The following is a 17,873-nucleotide window of genomic DNA, read 5'->3' on the forward strand; positions in this document are numbered from 1 at the left end:
CCAGATCTTCCTGTCTCTATCATCAGAGACACCCAAGATACGGTACTGGACCCCTCGGACGTCCCAATTCTCTGATACCGCAATAAATTGTCTCGATGTTTGAATTTCAGGTGGAAAATTCCCCTGCTCACTGGGACCCTCCGAAAAAGTCTTCAGCTCAGAGTTAATCATGTTTCAGGTGGTTCCCACTTACTTGCCTGAATAGTTACCCAGGAAATGTTAGAGAAGTCCTAGTCTAACTCCTGGGTAAATACACAACTGACCACCCAAATCCTCCCCGGCCCCTACCCAACCTGACTACCTCCCCCATATCCCAACTACCCACCCTACCCGATACCCCCATTCCTCCAACTACACCCCTGACCTGACTAGCCCCCACCAAACACATACCCTCCTCGACCCAACCAGCAGCACCCTCCCCCAACCCGACTAGCCCCCAACCCACCGATTTCTCCCCAAAGCCCTGGACTCCCTACCTGACCAATTCCCCCGCTTCACAACTAGCCCCCACTCCTCAGCACTCCCCACCTGAGTAGACCCAATGCCTCGACTCCCCTCTCTCCTCCAAATAGCCCCCACCACATGCGCTCCCACGACTTCCCTCCCTGACCCCCTCTTGGCCTCACCAGTTCCCATCATCTGAAGCCGTCAGCCCCACTTGACCAGACCTCACCACCCTACCTGGCTTAACCCCCCTTAGCTCAGCCGTCCTATACATCCTTATCCCCTTAGCTCACCTACCTTCCGACACTCGTTCATTAACACAGAAAAGCTGTTTTACTGTCCCAGGGCTCTTCAGTGACCGGTTACCAGATATGGCAGCTAGTTCCAGAAAAAGGGTCATGGCTTCTGCGTGGATTCTCTTCCCTAATGTAACCGAGGTTTTCCGCACTAAGTGAGTTCTACAGGATCCTCCATCGAAGACGGGCCAGAAAAATCGGAGAACTGGGTACTCCTTGTCTAACCAGGGTTGGAAATAGGGGTTCCGATGCTGACTGGAAGATTTGCATCACAGTATTTGGATAAGTAAAACAATTATTATTGCTTTATAATATTTTAACTGCTTTAGATAAATATTTTTATGTTTCTCGGTTCACATACTTCAGTTAGGCATTCTAACATCATTCGATAATCCAGAAAATTTCGAAATCCAAAAGTGACTTGGCCCCAAGCAATCTGTACTAGAGAGGTTACAGTGCAGAACAACTTGCCTTTTATTTTAAAAAGGCGAAGTTGTGTGTCCTTTATCTCAGAATTGTAATTTTCCAATTTGCATTTGAAAACTCCAATTACAGGAATTGGATAACATTCTAACTACTCTTCGCTTTTGAAAGCCATATTTTTAACAATTTATTAAATTTTAAATTCATAACTCAAAAACTTGCTGTAAATAAGCATTCAAAAAGATAGTTACTAACATTACCTAGAAATTTTCAAAGTAATTGGTAAAACATCTATGGAGCAATATAAAAGCCATCTTGATCACTGAAATCACCGATATTTCTATTTCACAGCCTTATGAAAATCACATTGTGCAAACTAAATTTTTTTTTAAGCTAATATGAAATGCCTTTGACAAAAGAGGTACCTCGACAACTTCTCAACTCACTCACGACTTTGCCTTGAAGCAAATTTAGGCAAGGTCTATTAGAGTACCTTCTATACATTAAGTAGCATTGTTAATTTCTATAGTTTATGGTAGAGGAACAAATATAGCAGCTTAGTGAGAGCTCAGACCACAGAAGGATGAGTGTGTTTGGGAGTGGGTGGGTTCAGAACTGACAGACTGCATTCGCCAAAAAAAGGTGTAACTTCACAGGAAAACCAATAAGGTGACTGCCTGGTGAGTATTTTTCTCTCTCTCTCTAAACTAGGACATTTGTTCAAATTAGTAGCTAAAAATTAAAAATTTCAATTGGGGTAAGCAAGCACTGAGTAGTTTGAGGCAGTAATTAAAATTAACTGTTTAAAAAAGGTAATAACTAGATTGTTAAAGAGGGAATAGAGGGTCTTTTTTCAAAGATCAATGCCTATCCATGGAGATCTGCTGATTGCAATTCCTTGTGGAACATGTGAGAACTTCAAGACACTTTGGGGGACTGCATGTGTAGCAAGCGTCTCCAGCTGCTTTAGCTCAAATTCGGGATTTCTAAGCTTGTGGGCAGCTGCAGTCACTGGGGAGCAGAGGATGAGTGTTTCCTGGATTGCACATTCCAGAAGATAGTCACCCCACAGGTAGTAAGAGTTCAAGGAGGAGGCTTTGGGGAGTGTGTCACCCTCAAACCGGTACTCAGCATTGGAGGCTGCTGGGAGTGATGATACCTTGAGGGACCTTGGCACTAATGGGCAATGGACTGCATAGGAGGGAACAACAAACAGTTGAAATGCAGTTACAGGAGATTCCATTGTCAACAGAACACTCATGTATTTTGTGAGCATCATGAATCCTGAAAGTCAAGTTGCCTCCCTGATGATGGATAAAGGACATCATGGAGGTGTAGAATATTCTACAGGGGAAGGGAGTGAGCCAGAAGTCATGGTACACGTCAATACCAATAACTTAGAGATGGCAGTTATTAAAGTCCTACAGTCAGATTTTCAAGATCTGGGTAGAAAGTTTAAAAAAAGCAGAACCTCAAAAGGTAGTAACCTTTAGATTACTTGCAGTGCCATGGTTTAGAGAGAGTAGAAACAGGAATATAGGGAGGATCAATGAGTGGCCTGAGGGCTGGTGCAGGAGGGATGGTTTCAGTTTCCTGGGGCATTGGGACTAATTTTGAGGTAAGGTGACACTATTCTAAAGGGATAGTTTGCAGTTCAACAAGACTGGAACCAATGTCCTCGTGTGGAGGCTCACTACTGTGGTTAGGGAGAGTTTAAACTCAATTAGCAGGGGCTAGGCAAGGACTAAGGGCTATGAGGAATCCAAAGACAGGTTTACAATGCATGTATCTAAAGGCACAAAGTGTGGTGAACAAGGTTAATGAGCTACAAATGCAAACTGGCATATGAGGATATGATGTAGCAGCAACAACATAAACATGGCTTAAAAAGAGGGAGGAACAAAACTGCAGGGAAATACCAGACTTATGCAAGAGCTTTCAGGTTGTGATATTGCGGGTTTTAGTTACCCAATTATCAATTAGGATAGCGTTAAAGGGCAAGGCGGGGAGGAATTTTTGAAATGTGTTCAGAAGAACCTACTTGATCAGTAAGTTCTCAGCCCAACTAGAAAGGAGGCATTGCTGGATCTGGTGCTGGAAAATAGGGTGGACCAAGTGTCTGTAGGGGAACATTTACGCGAGAGTAATCATCTTATCAAAAGGTTTAACCTAGCAATACAAAAGAACTATTAACAATCTAAAGTGGAACTTCTAAATTTTAAGAGGGCTAATTTCAATGGGATGAGAAAGAATCTAGCCAGGGTGAAATAGAATTAATGACTGACCAGAAAACTGTAACGGAACAATAGGTGATTTTTGAGGAGGAGATACTTCAGGTACAGGCTAGGTACATTCCAACAAGGATAGGGATTAAAAACCAGGGCTCCCTGGATGACGACAGGGATAGAAAATATGATGAAACAAAAAAAGGAGGGTGTATTATGTATGTCAGATGAATTCCTCAGGCGATTCTTCAAGGTCAAATACAATAGGTTGAGAGAGGTGAAGAAGAAAATAAGACTGAAATAAAGAATGAGAGACTACAATGGCAGTCAAATTAAAAAGGGAGCACAAAAATCTTTTACAGGCGTGTAAATAGTAAATGGATAGCAAAGGTGGAATGGGATCTATTAGGAACAATAAGGGTGATATATAGTTCGAGGTGCAGGGCAAGGCTTGATTACTTAAATGAGCACTTTGTATCAGTGTGTAGTAAGGAAGAGGAAGCTGACAAAACATTGGTAGGAGCAGAGATAGTGGAGGGAATAGATGGCTTGAAATTTGAGACGGGGGCAATACTGGAAAAGCTGGCTATGCTTAGATTGGATAAGGTGCCTGTCCTGGATGGCTTGCAACCCAAGGTCCTAAAGGAAATGATGGTGTATATGGTGGAAGGGCTTGCCTTAATCTTCCGATCTTCCTTAGATGTGGGGGAATTGCCAGGATTGCTGTGTGTCAAATATGACACTCTTATTTAAAACAGGGCGCAAGGACGGTCTAAGCAACTACAAGCCAATTAGTTTAAGATCAGTGGTGGCTAAGGTTTTAGAAACTAGAATCGGGGTGCGGGAGGAGAATTTTTTTTAACGTATGCATTCACAGGATATGGGTTTCACTGGCTGGGCCAGCATTTATTGCCCATCCATGGTTGCCCTCTGGAAGGTGATGGTGAGCTGCCCTCTTGAATTGCTGCAGTCCATGTGGTTTAGGTACACCCACATGCTGTTAGGAAGGGAGTTCCAGGATTTTGACCAGCTACAGCGAAGGAACAGCAATATATTTCCAAGTCAAGATGGTGAGAGACTTGGAGGGGAACCGCCAGGTGGTGGTGTTCCCACCTATCTGCTGCCCTTGTCCTTCTAGGTGGTAGTGGTTGTGGGTTTGGAAGGTGCTAAGGAGCCTTGGTGAATTCCTGCAGTGCATCTTGTAGATGCTTGTAAATCAATAGGCATTTGAGGAGTTTGGTTAATTAAGGATAGCCAGCACAGATTTGTAAAAGGCAGATGATTGTGCTTGACCAATCTAATTGAATTCCTTGATGAAGTAACAAAGAAGGTTGATGAAGAGAATGCAATAGATGGTGTCTATATGGATTTTAAACAAGCATTTGGCAGAGTATCACTTAAAAGGCTGGTTAACAAATTTGTAGCTCATGGAATAGGAGGGTCAGTGTCAACTTGGATTTAAAAATTGGCTGAAGGACAGAGAAGAGTGAGTAATGGTAAATGGTTGTTTTTTTGACTGGAGGATGGTAGATGGTGGTATTCCCCAAGGATCAAAATTTGCAAATGATCCCAAACTTGGAACACTGGCAAACAGTGAGGGTGATACTAATTGATAGCAACAGAACATACAGAACAGCAAGACAAGTGGCAGATGGAATTTAAAATAGAGAACTGAGAGATAATGGATTTTGGGAGAAGGGATAAGGAAAGGTCCTATAGACTTAATACCACAGTTCTAAAGTGTGTGCAGGGACAGAGGAATCACAGAATCGCAGAACTGCTACAGTGCAGGGGGCTATTTGGCCTATTATATTTACACTAGTTCTTGGAATGAGCAATTCCCCGCTTTCTCACTGTAAACTTGCAAGTTCTTCCTTTTCAGGTAAGTCTAATTCCCTTTTTAATGCCTCGATTGAATCTGCCTTCACCACACACTCGGGCAGTGCATTCTACTGTGTCTAGGCTTTTTATTATCATATCGCCTCTCACCCTTCTCTAAGGGCAACAGCCCTGGGTTCTCCAATCTATCCACACACCCCAAATCCCTGGAAACATTTGCGTAATTCTTTTCTGCTCCTTCATTAAAGCCCTCACATCCTTCCTAAAGTATGTTGCCCAGAATTGGACATAATACTCCAGTTGAGACTGACCAGTGCTTTATAAAGGTTCATTAGAACTTCCTTACTTTTGTAATCCATGCTTCAATTTATAAAACCCAGGATCTCGTATGCCTTAACAGTTACTTTTGCAATTTGCCCTGCCACCTTCAATAACTTGTGCACATATACACCAGGTCTCTGTTTCTGTACTTTTTTTAGAATTGTACCCTTTATTTTATATTGTGTCTCCATGTTCTTTCCACCAAAATTAATCGCTTCACAATTCTCCGCATTAAACTTCATCTGCCATATGTTCACTCATTCCACCAGTCTATGTCCTTGTCAAGTTCAGTACTGGCAAGTCATATTATGAACTTCTTAAAAATAGTTTTAAATTGTTAAAAATTGCTCACAAAACAGATGTTAAAATGACCTGTATTTGCATGTGCATAGATCTTTGAAGGTGACAGGACAAGAGTAGTTAGCAAAACATACAGGATCTTGGGCTTTACAAATAGAGGTATTGAGTCCAAAAGCAGGGAAGCTATGCTGAACCTTTATAAAGCTCTGGTTAGGCCACAAATAGAGCATATTGTGCCCAGCTCTGGTACCACATTTTAAGAAGGATGTGAATTCCCCTGAGGGTGCAAGGATCCTTGATAGGTCGCAGAGGAGGTTTACCAGAATGGTTCCAGGGATGGGAGGTCTTCACTACAAGTTTAGGTTGGAGTAGCTTGGTCTGTTTCCTGTGGACCAAAGGAGATAGAGGGGAATTTTAATGGAAGTATGCAAAATTATGACAGGTGTGGATGAGGTAGGCAAAGAAAAATTGTGTCCATTAGCTCATGGTACAAGAGCTAGGAGTAGAGAATTAAGACTTTGGGCAAGAGGTGTAGGGGGATGTGAGAAATAACTTCCATGCAGCGGGTGGTAATGACCTGGAACGTACTGCCTATGAGGATGGTAAAGCAGAAATGATGAATGATTTCAGAAGGAACTTGGACAAGTACTTGAAGGAAATAAGCCTGCAGAGCTAGTTATAAAATGGGAGAATGGGACTGACTAGATTGTTCCATGGAGAGCCAGTATAAACTCAGTGGGCTGAATGACCTCCTTGTGTGCCATAAATGGCTCTATGGTCTGTTAACAATTTAAAATAAAACAGCAGCTGTATTTTCAATAAGGGTGGTATTGCAGATTGCAATTGTACTTTCCCAGCCACACAAAGGCCATTCTTGTTCCAAAGGCAGCCTATGAAGATGCAATGGAATAATTTGAGTCATTTTAGTTGATCTGAAAAGAAGCAGGGTGAGTTTAGGTTATTATACCACCCCTCACCCAAAAAATATTCACATCCTCCAAATTCACCAAATTTCATTAATTACTGTTGGCAGCATTATCAAAATGTATCATTAGTTATCATACCGGTGAAATCATTCCATGATGGAATGGAAAACTAAATCCATCAGTCTTAAGATTTACAGATGAAAGTTAAATCATACATTGATAGAAAACTCTTCGAATTGTAACAAGCCTACATTAAATGTAATTTCATTATCTAGACTGTTAATAATACGATATTGCTAAATATTTGGCACTGAAGTCTCCTTCTAGTATTAAAAATAGTCTTAAGTGCTTCACTATTGAAACAATAATTCTGTACATTGGAACAGAAATTGAAGCAACATGCATTTGGGTTATAGCATATTCACTGTCCGTTCATACACTGGCACTGGCCTTGGACTAGTTACTCCGATTATTTTTTTCCCCATTTTTTGCCATATGAAACCTGCTAAGCTGCAGATACCGTGTGTGGGTCACAAAGGTTAGCGGTTCTGGTGTGATCCACACTCAAAATTTTAAACTAGTTTCTCTCTTCAAAAATGCCAAAAGGACTACAATATATTGATATAATTGATTGATCTTTTTCTTTGTACTGATTTGTTTCCACTGCTCTTCTATGAGCGTCACCTTTGAAGTTATGGTTCTCTTCTTCTGTGATTATGACCTTGAGCTCTCTTAGGATGCAATCCGGAAGTTAGATACAGAAATGCACCAATATTGTGCCCATTTTGCTGTTATCAAGTTATCTCATTAGAATACGCCGGAACTTAAAACGGGCGTAAATCAGTGAAAGCAACTGAGGCCCAAGGACATACCCACATCAATAATTTCTTCTTTAAGTCTTCAAATGTAAGTTTCAACTCATTTGACAATTATTCTTGCACATCAGACATGGCATGTTTAAGAAGAAGTTGTAATCAGGGAAGCTTTCCAATTTTTAATACGACATGCCACAAAAAGATAGAAGTCTTGACTGAACACCATTTCTTTAAAAAAAAACTGCTTAACAAATAGCACATAAAAGTCAAGAAAAATGGCCATGTTCCCTGCTACGCCTAAAATTCTGGATACTGACCAAATGTCATTGGAGGATAAACATACTTGGGTGTTGGGAGTGAAGCTACTTTTGTGGGCAGGGATTCATTTGGACGGATGATTTAATGGACAGATAAAACATTGAGAATTAGGCGTAGTTATATTCATAATTCTGCCATCTTTAAAATAGGAGTTTTAAGGTATGCTGGTTATTTATACAGATTATAGGTATACGTGGGCAAAAATGCGAAAAAAATGCGAGGCCAATGCATTTACAGCTAACTGATTTTCAATCCTATCAGGATCAACCTCCCAATGCTGCTCATTCTATTATAAGTTTCACCATCCTCTCTGGATCTTTTTAGGGTCACAGATATCTGAGTGATGATCAACAATCCTGTTTCATATTATCCATCACATGCCATTGCAGGCATGTTTCCAGCATGTTGCTCAAACAGCATCAGCTCAGTTATGGGCCTCATTAACCATCCTCCATTAACAAAAGAAAACTTTCCCCTCTTTTCAGGTACCAAGGACCACATCCTCAAGCAGCTCTGATGCAAGGTGGTTTCCCTTTTCTAATCTCACCCTGTCCAGGAATGTAGGTGCTGTTAAACTGGTGTCATTTCTGATCTACACAATTTAATAGCTTTCACTTCCAATTTTCAAACACCCTTCAACTTTATCCAGTTCATCACTAATTTTTCCCTTCCGTTCTATCTCTGGCAATGAGTTTTCAGCAGGTACCCATTACAAATCCAAAGCTTCTCACAGCCATCTGGATTATGCTTCACATTTCTTCCCATTCTGCTTTGCAAAAAGATGATTTCTTTCCCCCCCTTTTTTTTTAGTCAGTTCTGTTCTGATATTTCCAATTGCTATAAAAGAACTTCTGAAATGTCCCATTTCCTTAGGGAAGTGGGCATGGGCCTTGAATGCATCACATCCACTTCTCCGATCTCTTTTGTTTTCTTACTTTTACTACAGGCTGCTTTTTGAGCTCACTTTTCATCCCACAGACCTCTAAAATCACCAGGCCATTTTCTGTCATTTGATCCCACCACCCTTTGTACATCTTTCTCTCCCTCTCTACTTTTTAGAGGCTCATTCACATTGGGCTACTCACATTCATTCTTCCACTGCCCTTGCTTGAAGTATCCTTCCTCTGACACTTTCCTCATGCAGCATTAACAGCCACGCACCTCAGCCAACAACTGCCAGACAGCAAACCCTTCTTCCATGTGAGTCAGTAGTAACGTGTGTGTAGTTTCTCCAATCTAGTATACTGTATTTACTGCTTATCTGTGCTGGAGAAGCCAAATGCAGATTTGATAATTGCTTTGTCTGCAGATGGGATTTGGGTTGCAACCTTAATTTCTCCTTCTGCTCCCTGGTCTCTCAATCTTTGGCTAATTGCATTGTTCTGATTAAACTTTAATCAGGTTTCAGCAAGTTTCATATTTTTCTCTTGTAGTCCCTCCTATGAATATCGATTTTAAAAACTTCAGCCCTGAGCTATCTCCCAGTTTCTTTATTTGAGTAATGCCTTTTTACTGTCTCACTAAAATGACTTTTGCAGGTCATCCACACTTTCTAACTTTTAAGCACATTAACTTCTCGATTTGAATTCAGTGTTCTTGCATTCCTCTGCTCCGCCCCCCCCCCAACCCCACCCTTATTACTCTCCTTTACCTGTTTGTTTAGTTCAGTCCTTTTATGGTAGTCATTTATGTTATAGGTTTTATTATGACAAAATGATTACATCTAAACCATGAACTGCCTTTTCTTTACCAGCACTGACTGACTGACTATATTTCTAACATTTTATCTAATTTTTCATCCTTGTTTTATAGAAGAACTCAGTTCTCCAAATAGTACTATGCTCAATTTTACTAGCACAAAAAATTTACAAGAATGGAACTGAGAACATTATAATCTGAATATACATGCCAGAGCTACTGAAATAAAGTGCTAACTGCCTCTACTTGATTATAACATTCCAGAATGAATTTAACCTTTTGCACACATGCAAAAATTTCTCCTGCTCCAAATCAATATGAAATTGTATCCAAAAGCAAATCTATCTTTAAATCTTACCGCATAGTGGCTGTCTCCTAATCAGGGATGCATCTTCTCAGCAATTCCCTTGCCACCACGCTGCTGAAAGCAATGAAACAGTGCAGGGTTTGGGGGTGGGGGAGTGGTGTCAGGAGAGGAGTAAGAAAGAGAATGGGGAGAAGAGAAGAATGTCAGGAACAGAGGTGAATGTCAAATGTTGTTTGTTTTACTACTCAACCTCATGCTACATGAAGTTTTCTTGGTCAAAAGATCAGTCTCTGTACTGTCAACTGTTTGCAGAAATACTTCAGAAACCTGTTGCAGTTCACTATTCTGGAGCTTACTCTAGAAATTATACAATTTGGTTATATTTAGAAAAAAGGGATAAAGACTTAACAAATCCTCAAAAATGACTGATCAGGCACCAATGTAAAAGAAAATTGGCACAAGCAAAAGGAATCAAGCCTGATTTATAAACATTTATAAAACCTAATTATCTAACTAGATCACAGAATGATACAGTGCAGGAGGCCATTTAGCCCAACATGGCTCTGACAGCTCTTGGAAAGAACTATCCAATTAATCTACACTTTCCTCCTTGCCCTGTAATATTTTTTCCTTTTCAAACTTTTATCAAATTCTCTTTTGAAAATTACTGAATCTATTCTCACTAAATTTTCAGGCAGTGCATTGCTGCATAATTTTTTTTATTCTCATTACACCCCCGGCTTTTGCCAATTTCCTTAAATCTGTTCCTCTGGTTGCCAACCTTTCAGCCACTGAAACAGTTCTCCTTATTAGCTGTCAAAACCATTCATGACTTTGAACATTGCTAACAAATCTCCCATTGACCTTCTATGCTATGAAATCCCGCTTTCTAGTCTAACCGTGTAACTGAAGTCCTTTCTGCCTGGTACAGTGCCTCAAATCTGGCTATCTGAAAATCAGACTTTAAAAAATTTCCATGCATGAATTTTATTATCAGATGAGTAAAATAACTTATTGGCTTGTTTGACTAGGTGCTACGTTGGCACGATGGTGAGTTAACTAGTTATTGGCTCAAGCGCCTGTCTTTTCCCATGCTCCAAGTGACCCCACCTGCCCAATCTGAAAATCGGCAAGGTCTGAAGTCCGGCACAGACATGGGCCAGAGGTTGCCCATTTTGAGACACTGTGTGGTCTTAGTAATTTTCCTAAAGTATGGTGCCCAGACACAATACTCCAACTGGGGCCTAACCAGTGAATTTTTAAATTTAGCACAACTTCCTTGCTTTTGTACTCTATACGTCTTAATTTTAAAGCCAAGGATCACATATACCTTTTTTCTGGCCTTTGTAACTGATCTTGCAACCTTCAAAGGCTTGTGTATATAAACCCCCAGGTTTCTTGTTTATACTCCGTTTAATATTATACCATTTAGTTTGCATAGCATCTCCTCATTCCTCCTACCTAAATAAATCACATCACACTTCCCTGCTGTGAAAATGGATATTATTTTTGTTAATATTTTGGGGAAATATTGTGTTATTCTATAAAGTAGGCTGGTGAGAGGGGTTGTGTGTGTGTGTGTGCGCGTGTGAGATTTAATTAAGCTGGGCAGAGATTGAAAGGAATCAGGTTGTCTGGGGAGGATTGGAAACATGAAAAGGTTAGAGGAGAACGTCTGAGGTACAAGTAAATAGGTTAGATCTAACATTTACATTTTTAAATAAGTGTTGCGTTTGTTTGCATATCAAAGGGGATTCAGAGGTCACAAGAAACATGTTTGCATCTTGCAGGAGTTCCACAGGTAAATAGCAGTGGGGATATGATATTTTATTGACCTGAAAGCAAAGACATGATAGAGACATAAAAGATTTTATACATTGAGTTTCAAAGAGGTGTGAGAACAATGGAACCAAGGATGAAAGGGGGAAAACGATATTTTAGAGTTAGCGCAGAGCTTAGCTAGAGATAGTTGGAGCTCGGCCAGTCTAGGCGAGGATGTCGTTTGAACCAGCCATTCAGTCAAGCCAGAAAAGCCTTGGACTGCAACAAGCAGTTTCATTCTGAAGTGGGTTCCACCGCAGAGTGGAAGAGACTATGCCTTTAATGAAGCTACAGAAGTTTGCTTTCTGTAATATTACTGGATTTTATTTTATAGCTAACATCAATAAGGGAGTGTTGCCTAGAGGTATTTACTTGTGGGTCTGACCAGAGTATCTTTTTGGGGAATATTTTGTAAGGCTAACCTTAATTGTGTAACAGTAATCTTGCGTGCTTAAGTTTTCTTTTGTTCTTGTTAATAAAAACTTACTTAATTTTTAAAATCACAAAAAAATGTTACTGGGCTTCTTACTGCTGAGATCAGTACATCGTCCTCTCGTTTTCAGAATATGAAAAAAAAGGTTATAGCCTGCAAACCAAGTTTCCCTCTGGGATTTGGTTTGCACAGCAATTAATACCAGCTGTGGTCATAACACTGCATTAAATTGCATCTGGCATGTATCTGCCAATTTCACCCATCTGTTCTTATCCTCACTGTTTTAAAGTTTGCATGTGCAAAATAAAACAAACAAAAAAAATCACTGTATACCCAAGTCCAGGTTTTCAATATATATTGGAAAACAGCAATGGTCCCAATACCGACATTTAACATTTCCTTCCAGTTTGAAGAGCAACTGTTAACTTTACGCTTTGCTTTTTGCCTCTTAGTCAATTCTGTATCCACGCAGCCCCTGCCCCTTTAATCCCATGGGCTTTAAACAAACCTGTGTAGTATTTTAACAAATTACCCTTGAAATTCCATATGTGTCAACCCACTTGAAGAACCCAATTTGCTTGCTTTTTAGTTCTTTCATTCGACATTGGTATTTCTATCAAAGCCGGCATCTGTTTCCCATCCCTAACTGCAACGAGTGGCTTGTAGGCAGTTTCAGAGGGCAGTTAAGAGACAACCACATTGCTGTGGGTCTGGAGTCACATGTAGGCCAGGCCAGGCAAGGACTGCAGATTTATTTTCCTCAAAGGACATTGGTGAACCAGATGGACTTTTATGACAATCAATGATAGTTGTGGTCCACATTACTAAGACTACCTTTCAATTCCAGAATTTTTTTTATTAATTGAAGTTAGTACTTAATTGAATTTAAATTCCACCGCCATCGTGGGATTTAAACACATCTCCTCAGAGTATTTGCCCGGGCCTCTGGTCTCATCGTTCAGTAACATTATCACAATGCCACCATCTCTCCAAATAATAAATTTGTGCTGGCTTTCATTGATTAATCTACATTATTCCAAATGTCAATTAACTTTGTTCCAGATTAATTTCAGCATCACAGACATTATGCTGCCTGGCTTGTAATTGCTGGGTTTATACCTCACTCCTTATTTTGAACGGAAGTATATTTGCAATCTCCAATTCTCTGGCACCAATCTGATATCGAAGGCGGACTGAAAAATTGTGGCCAAAGCCTCAGCAATCTCCATCCTTATTTCCCTCAGCAACCTAAGATAGGTCCCACCCAGACCCAGTAGCTTCCTTACCTTGAATGTTGCCAACTTTTTAAGTGCCTCCTCTTCATCACACAGAATCCTTACAGTGCAGGGTTTCATTCGGTCCATCGAGTCTGCACTGGCTCTCTGAAAGAGCATTCTACCCAATCCCACTCCCCTGCCTTATTCCTGCAACCTTGCACATTCTTTTTTTCTGTTCAGAGAGCAATCCAATTCCTTTTTGAATACCTCGATCGAAGCTGCCTCCACCACCCTCTCAGGAAGTTCATTCCAGACTCCAACCACCCTCTGGGTGAAAACATTTTTCCTCACATTACTGTTACTCCTTCTGCCAAGTATTTTGAATCTGTGGTCTATAGCTCTTGATGCTCTCTTGAATGAGAAGTTTTTCATTATTTACAATGTCTATACCTCTCAGGATCTTGAATACCTCTATCAAATCTCCGCTCAGCCTTATTTTCTCCAAGGAAAACAGTCCCAAACTCTCCAATCTACCCTCATTGATCTATTTTCATCGTACCTAATTTTTCGACTATTTTCTCCTTCACTGTATTTGTAACATCCTGGCCTTTCGTAAAGACAGATGCAAAGTGCTCACATAGTACCGCCGCCATGCTCTGTTCCTCAACAGAATCTCATTTTTAGTCCTTAACTGGTCCCACCCTTCCACTAATTATATATTTATGAGACTCTTTTGTGTTCCCTTTATGTTGCTATCTGCTAATCTATTCTCACACATTTGCTCTTTATTTTCTAAGTGATCCCCTGTACTTTATGCAATCAGCTTGGTTTTCTACTGAATTTAAGCACCTGACATTTATCAGAAGATCCTCTTATACTATTTTAAAGTGCATCAGTAATGGTTTGAACAATATTGCTGAAGTGTTATCAGATATTTACTTCATGGCACATTTGTCATTAAGACCTTGCAGATTTTTGAAGCTCAGATGGCTTTCATTTTTTCCTTTCTGAAGAAACTGACTCATGATTTGACAATCAATCATTCAGATGTGAGAAGTTCTCTCCTTTGCACAAGTCAAAATTTAATCTATAACACATTAATAAACTGAGGGGAAGGGATGCAAAAACAGTCTAATCCTGTCTTTGCCTGATGTCTTTATGTAACTTTTCAGAGGTAAAGCCCTGCTAGCAAGCTGGAAAAGAATAGGAACACTGGGGACTTTTATCCTCCCCTGCCCACACAAGTCCAGTGCAATGTTCTTACTACTTTCCTGACATTCAACTCAGCACAGATAAGGATTTAAACTTGAAATCTTCCCGATGATCAAATATTAAAGCCAGTTCACTTTACAATAGATTTAGTAAGCAAGCATCAAGCTTCCAAATACACGTACTGCTTACTGTCTAGATAGGCCACTGTTTCTTAAATTCTTGGTTGTATAAAGCTTCCGCAACATCTTCATTCAGCAAAATGGTCAGAGTCAGGAATTATACAGCACAGAAACAGGCCCTTTGGCCCATCGTGTCCGTGCCTGCCATCAGGCACCTATCTAATTCCATCTTCCAGCACTTGGCCCATAGCTCTGTATGCTATGGCTTTTCAAGTGCTCATCCAAATTCTTCTTAAACATTGTGAGGGTTCCTGCCTCTGCCCTCCTCTCAGGCAGTGTCCACAAGATTCCAACCACCCTCTGGGTGAAAAAATTTTTCCTCAAAACCCCTCAACCTCCTGCCCCTTACCTTAAATCTATGGTTATTGACACCTCCACTAAGGGGAAAAGTTTCTTCCTAGCTACCCTACCTATGCCCCTCATAATTCTGTATGCCTCTATCAGGTCCCCCTTCAGCCCTCTCTGCTCTAAGGAAAACAACTCTACCCTATCCAGTCTCCCCTCATAGCTGAAACCTCCAGCCAAGGCAACATCCTGGTGAATCTAAAAGCAAAAAACTGTGGATGCTGGAAATCCAAAACAAAAACAAAAATACCTGGAAAAACTCAGCAGGAAGAGTCATGCAGACTCGAAACGTTAACTGTGCTCCTCTCCACAGATGCTGCCAGACCTGCTGAGTTTTTCCAGGTACTTTTGTTTTTATCCTGGTGAATCTCCTCTGCACTTTTTCCAGTGCAATCACATCTTTCCTATATTGTAGCGACCAGAACTGCACACAGTACTCCAGCTGTGGCCTAACTAGCGTTTTATACAGCTCCAACATAACCTCCCTGCTCTTATATTCTATGTCTTGGCTAATAAAGGCAAGCATCCTATATGCCTTCTTAACCACCCTACCTCCCTGTGCCGCAGCCTTCAGGGATCTATGGGCATGTACACCAAGGTCCCTCTATTTCCCACAGTCCTACCAATCATTGTGTATTCCCTTGCTGTGTTAATCTTCCCAAAATGCATCCCCTCATACTTCTCAGGATTAAATTCCATTTGCCACTGCTCTGCCTATCTATTTCGTCCTGTAAATGGCGTTTCTCCTCTTGCCCTCTTTCAATTTTCCTTAGTTTAAATGCTTACACATTTGACAGCATCATCTGCAACTCTATCAATTTGGTTTATATTAAAAAACACAAAAGAGACTTAGAATAGGGCTTCCAAACTGTGCGTTGCTACCCCTATTGGGGGTAAGTAAGGTAGCAATGGCTGTCATGGAACTCGGACTGATTTCTGGCAGTTGAAAAGCCCTTTTAAATGCTTGTGTTTTTTTTTGTTGGGGGGCATGGCCTAATCAACTGCTCTGAGTTCCGATTGCTGCTGTTGCAAAAGAAAGCCTGTGAAACAGTAGGCGTTTGCTTTTTTTTGGAGAAACCATGCCCTTTCATCGACTCCTGTTCCCACCCTTGCCGTGCTCAACAATTGAAGTCTCTTTTTAGGATCAAATTAAGAAAGCATTTTTGCACACAAAGGCAAATAGAAATCTAGGACTTGTCCCCAAAAGGCAGTAGATGCGAGGATAATTAGGGCTTGCAAAATTGAGATACATTGATACTTGTGATGTAGAGGTATCTAGGGATATGGAGCAAAGGCAGGTAAATAAAGTTCAGGTACAGACCAGCCAGGATTTAGTTGAATGACAGGTCATAAGAACAAGTGGGCCATTCAATCCATCGAGCCTTCTTCGCCATTCAGTAAGATCATGGCTGATCTGATCATGGCCTTAACTTCATTTTCTTGCCCATCTCCCATAACTCTCGACTCCCTTGTAGATCAAAAATCTATCTACCTAACTCAGCCTTGAATATATTCAATGACCCAGCCTCCACTGCTCTCTGTGGAAGAGATTCCAAAGACTAATTAATGACCCTCTGAAAGAATAAATTCTCTCTCTTCTGTCTTAAATGGTTGACCCCATATTTTTAAATTGTGACCAGCAGCTCCCCTCAAAGGGAAACATCCTCTCTGCATCTACCCTGTCAAGCCCTTTCAGAATCCTATATGTTTCAGGATCACCACCTCTCATTCTTCTAAACTCCAATGAGTAAAGGCCCAACCTATCCTCATAAGGCAATCCCTTCATCGCAGGAATCAGTCGAGTGAACCTTCTCTGAACTACTTACAATGCGAGTATATCCTTCTTTAAGTAAGGAGGCCCAAAACAATGCACAGTTCTCCAGGTGCCCTTTACAATTGTGGCAAGACTTCCCTACTTTTATATTCCATCCCCATTGCAATCAAGGCCAACATTCCATTCACCTTCCTCATTTTTTTTGCTGTATTTGTATGCTGACTTTTCTTGATTCGTGTACATTGTACCACAGCATTGAGGTCTCTTTCCAATTAAATAATATTCTGCTTTTCTATTCTTCCAACTAAACTGAACCTCACATTTTCCCTCATTATACTGTCTGCCAATTTTTCCCCTGAATTTTTCCACTGAACCTATCTATATTCATTTGCAGACTCTGTTCTCATCACAACTTGCTTTCCTACTTATCTTTGTACCATCAGCAAATTTGGCTACTGTACTCAGTCCTTTCATCCAAGTCATTAATATAAATCAAAAATATTTGAGGCCCCAGCACTGATCCCTGTGGCACTCCATTGGTTACAACTCGTCAACCCAAAAATGACCCATTTAGCCCACTCTGTTTGCTGTTAGTTAGCCATTCCTCTATCCACGAAAGTAGCTCTACCTTCTCATTAATTAGCCTCCTTAATCTAGTGTTCAGATCAGTAACTTCACTTGATATGTACATGCTCTTCTCACAAATCATATTACAGAACATTGTTTTCAATACAACTTAAAAAGAAAATTCCAGGGCACCAAGGATAATTCCCCTGCTCTTCTTTGAAACAGTGCCATGGGACCCTTTACATCCACCTCAGAAAGCAGATACAGGGCCTCAGTTTAAAGTTTTATCTGAAAGATAGCACTTGCAACAGTGCTCCACTGGAGTGTCAGTCTCCATTTTTGTGCTCAAGTCCTGGAGTGGTCTGATGCAGAGGCAGGAATGCTACCAACCTAGCCATGACTGACACACTACA

The 17,873-nt window shown here is 40.7% G+C and overlaps 1 protein-coding gene across 8 annotated transcripts in view; it reads right to left on the minus strand.

Annotated features, from left to right (window-relative positions):
• lcorl (ligand dependent nuclear receptor corepressor-like) overlaps nt 1-17,873 on the minus strand; it is a 137,199-nt gene that overhangs the window by 30,553 nt on the left and 88,773 nt on the right. The gene's annotated exons all lie outside the window — the stretch shown is intronic.

The sequence above is a fragment of the Carcharodon carcharias genome, chromosome 1 (assembly GCF_017639515.1).
Source record: "Carcharodon carcharias isolate sCarCar2 chromosome 1, sCarCar2.pri, whole genome shotgun sequence".
Classification (NCBI taxonomy): Eukaryota; Metazoa; Chordata; class Chondrichthyes; order Lamniformes; family Lamnidae; genus Carcharodon; species Carcharodon carcharias.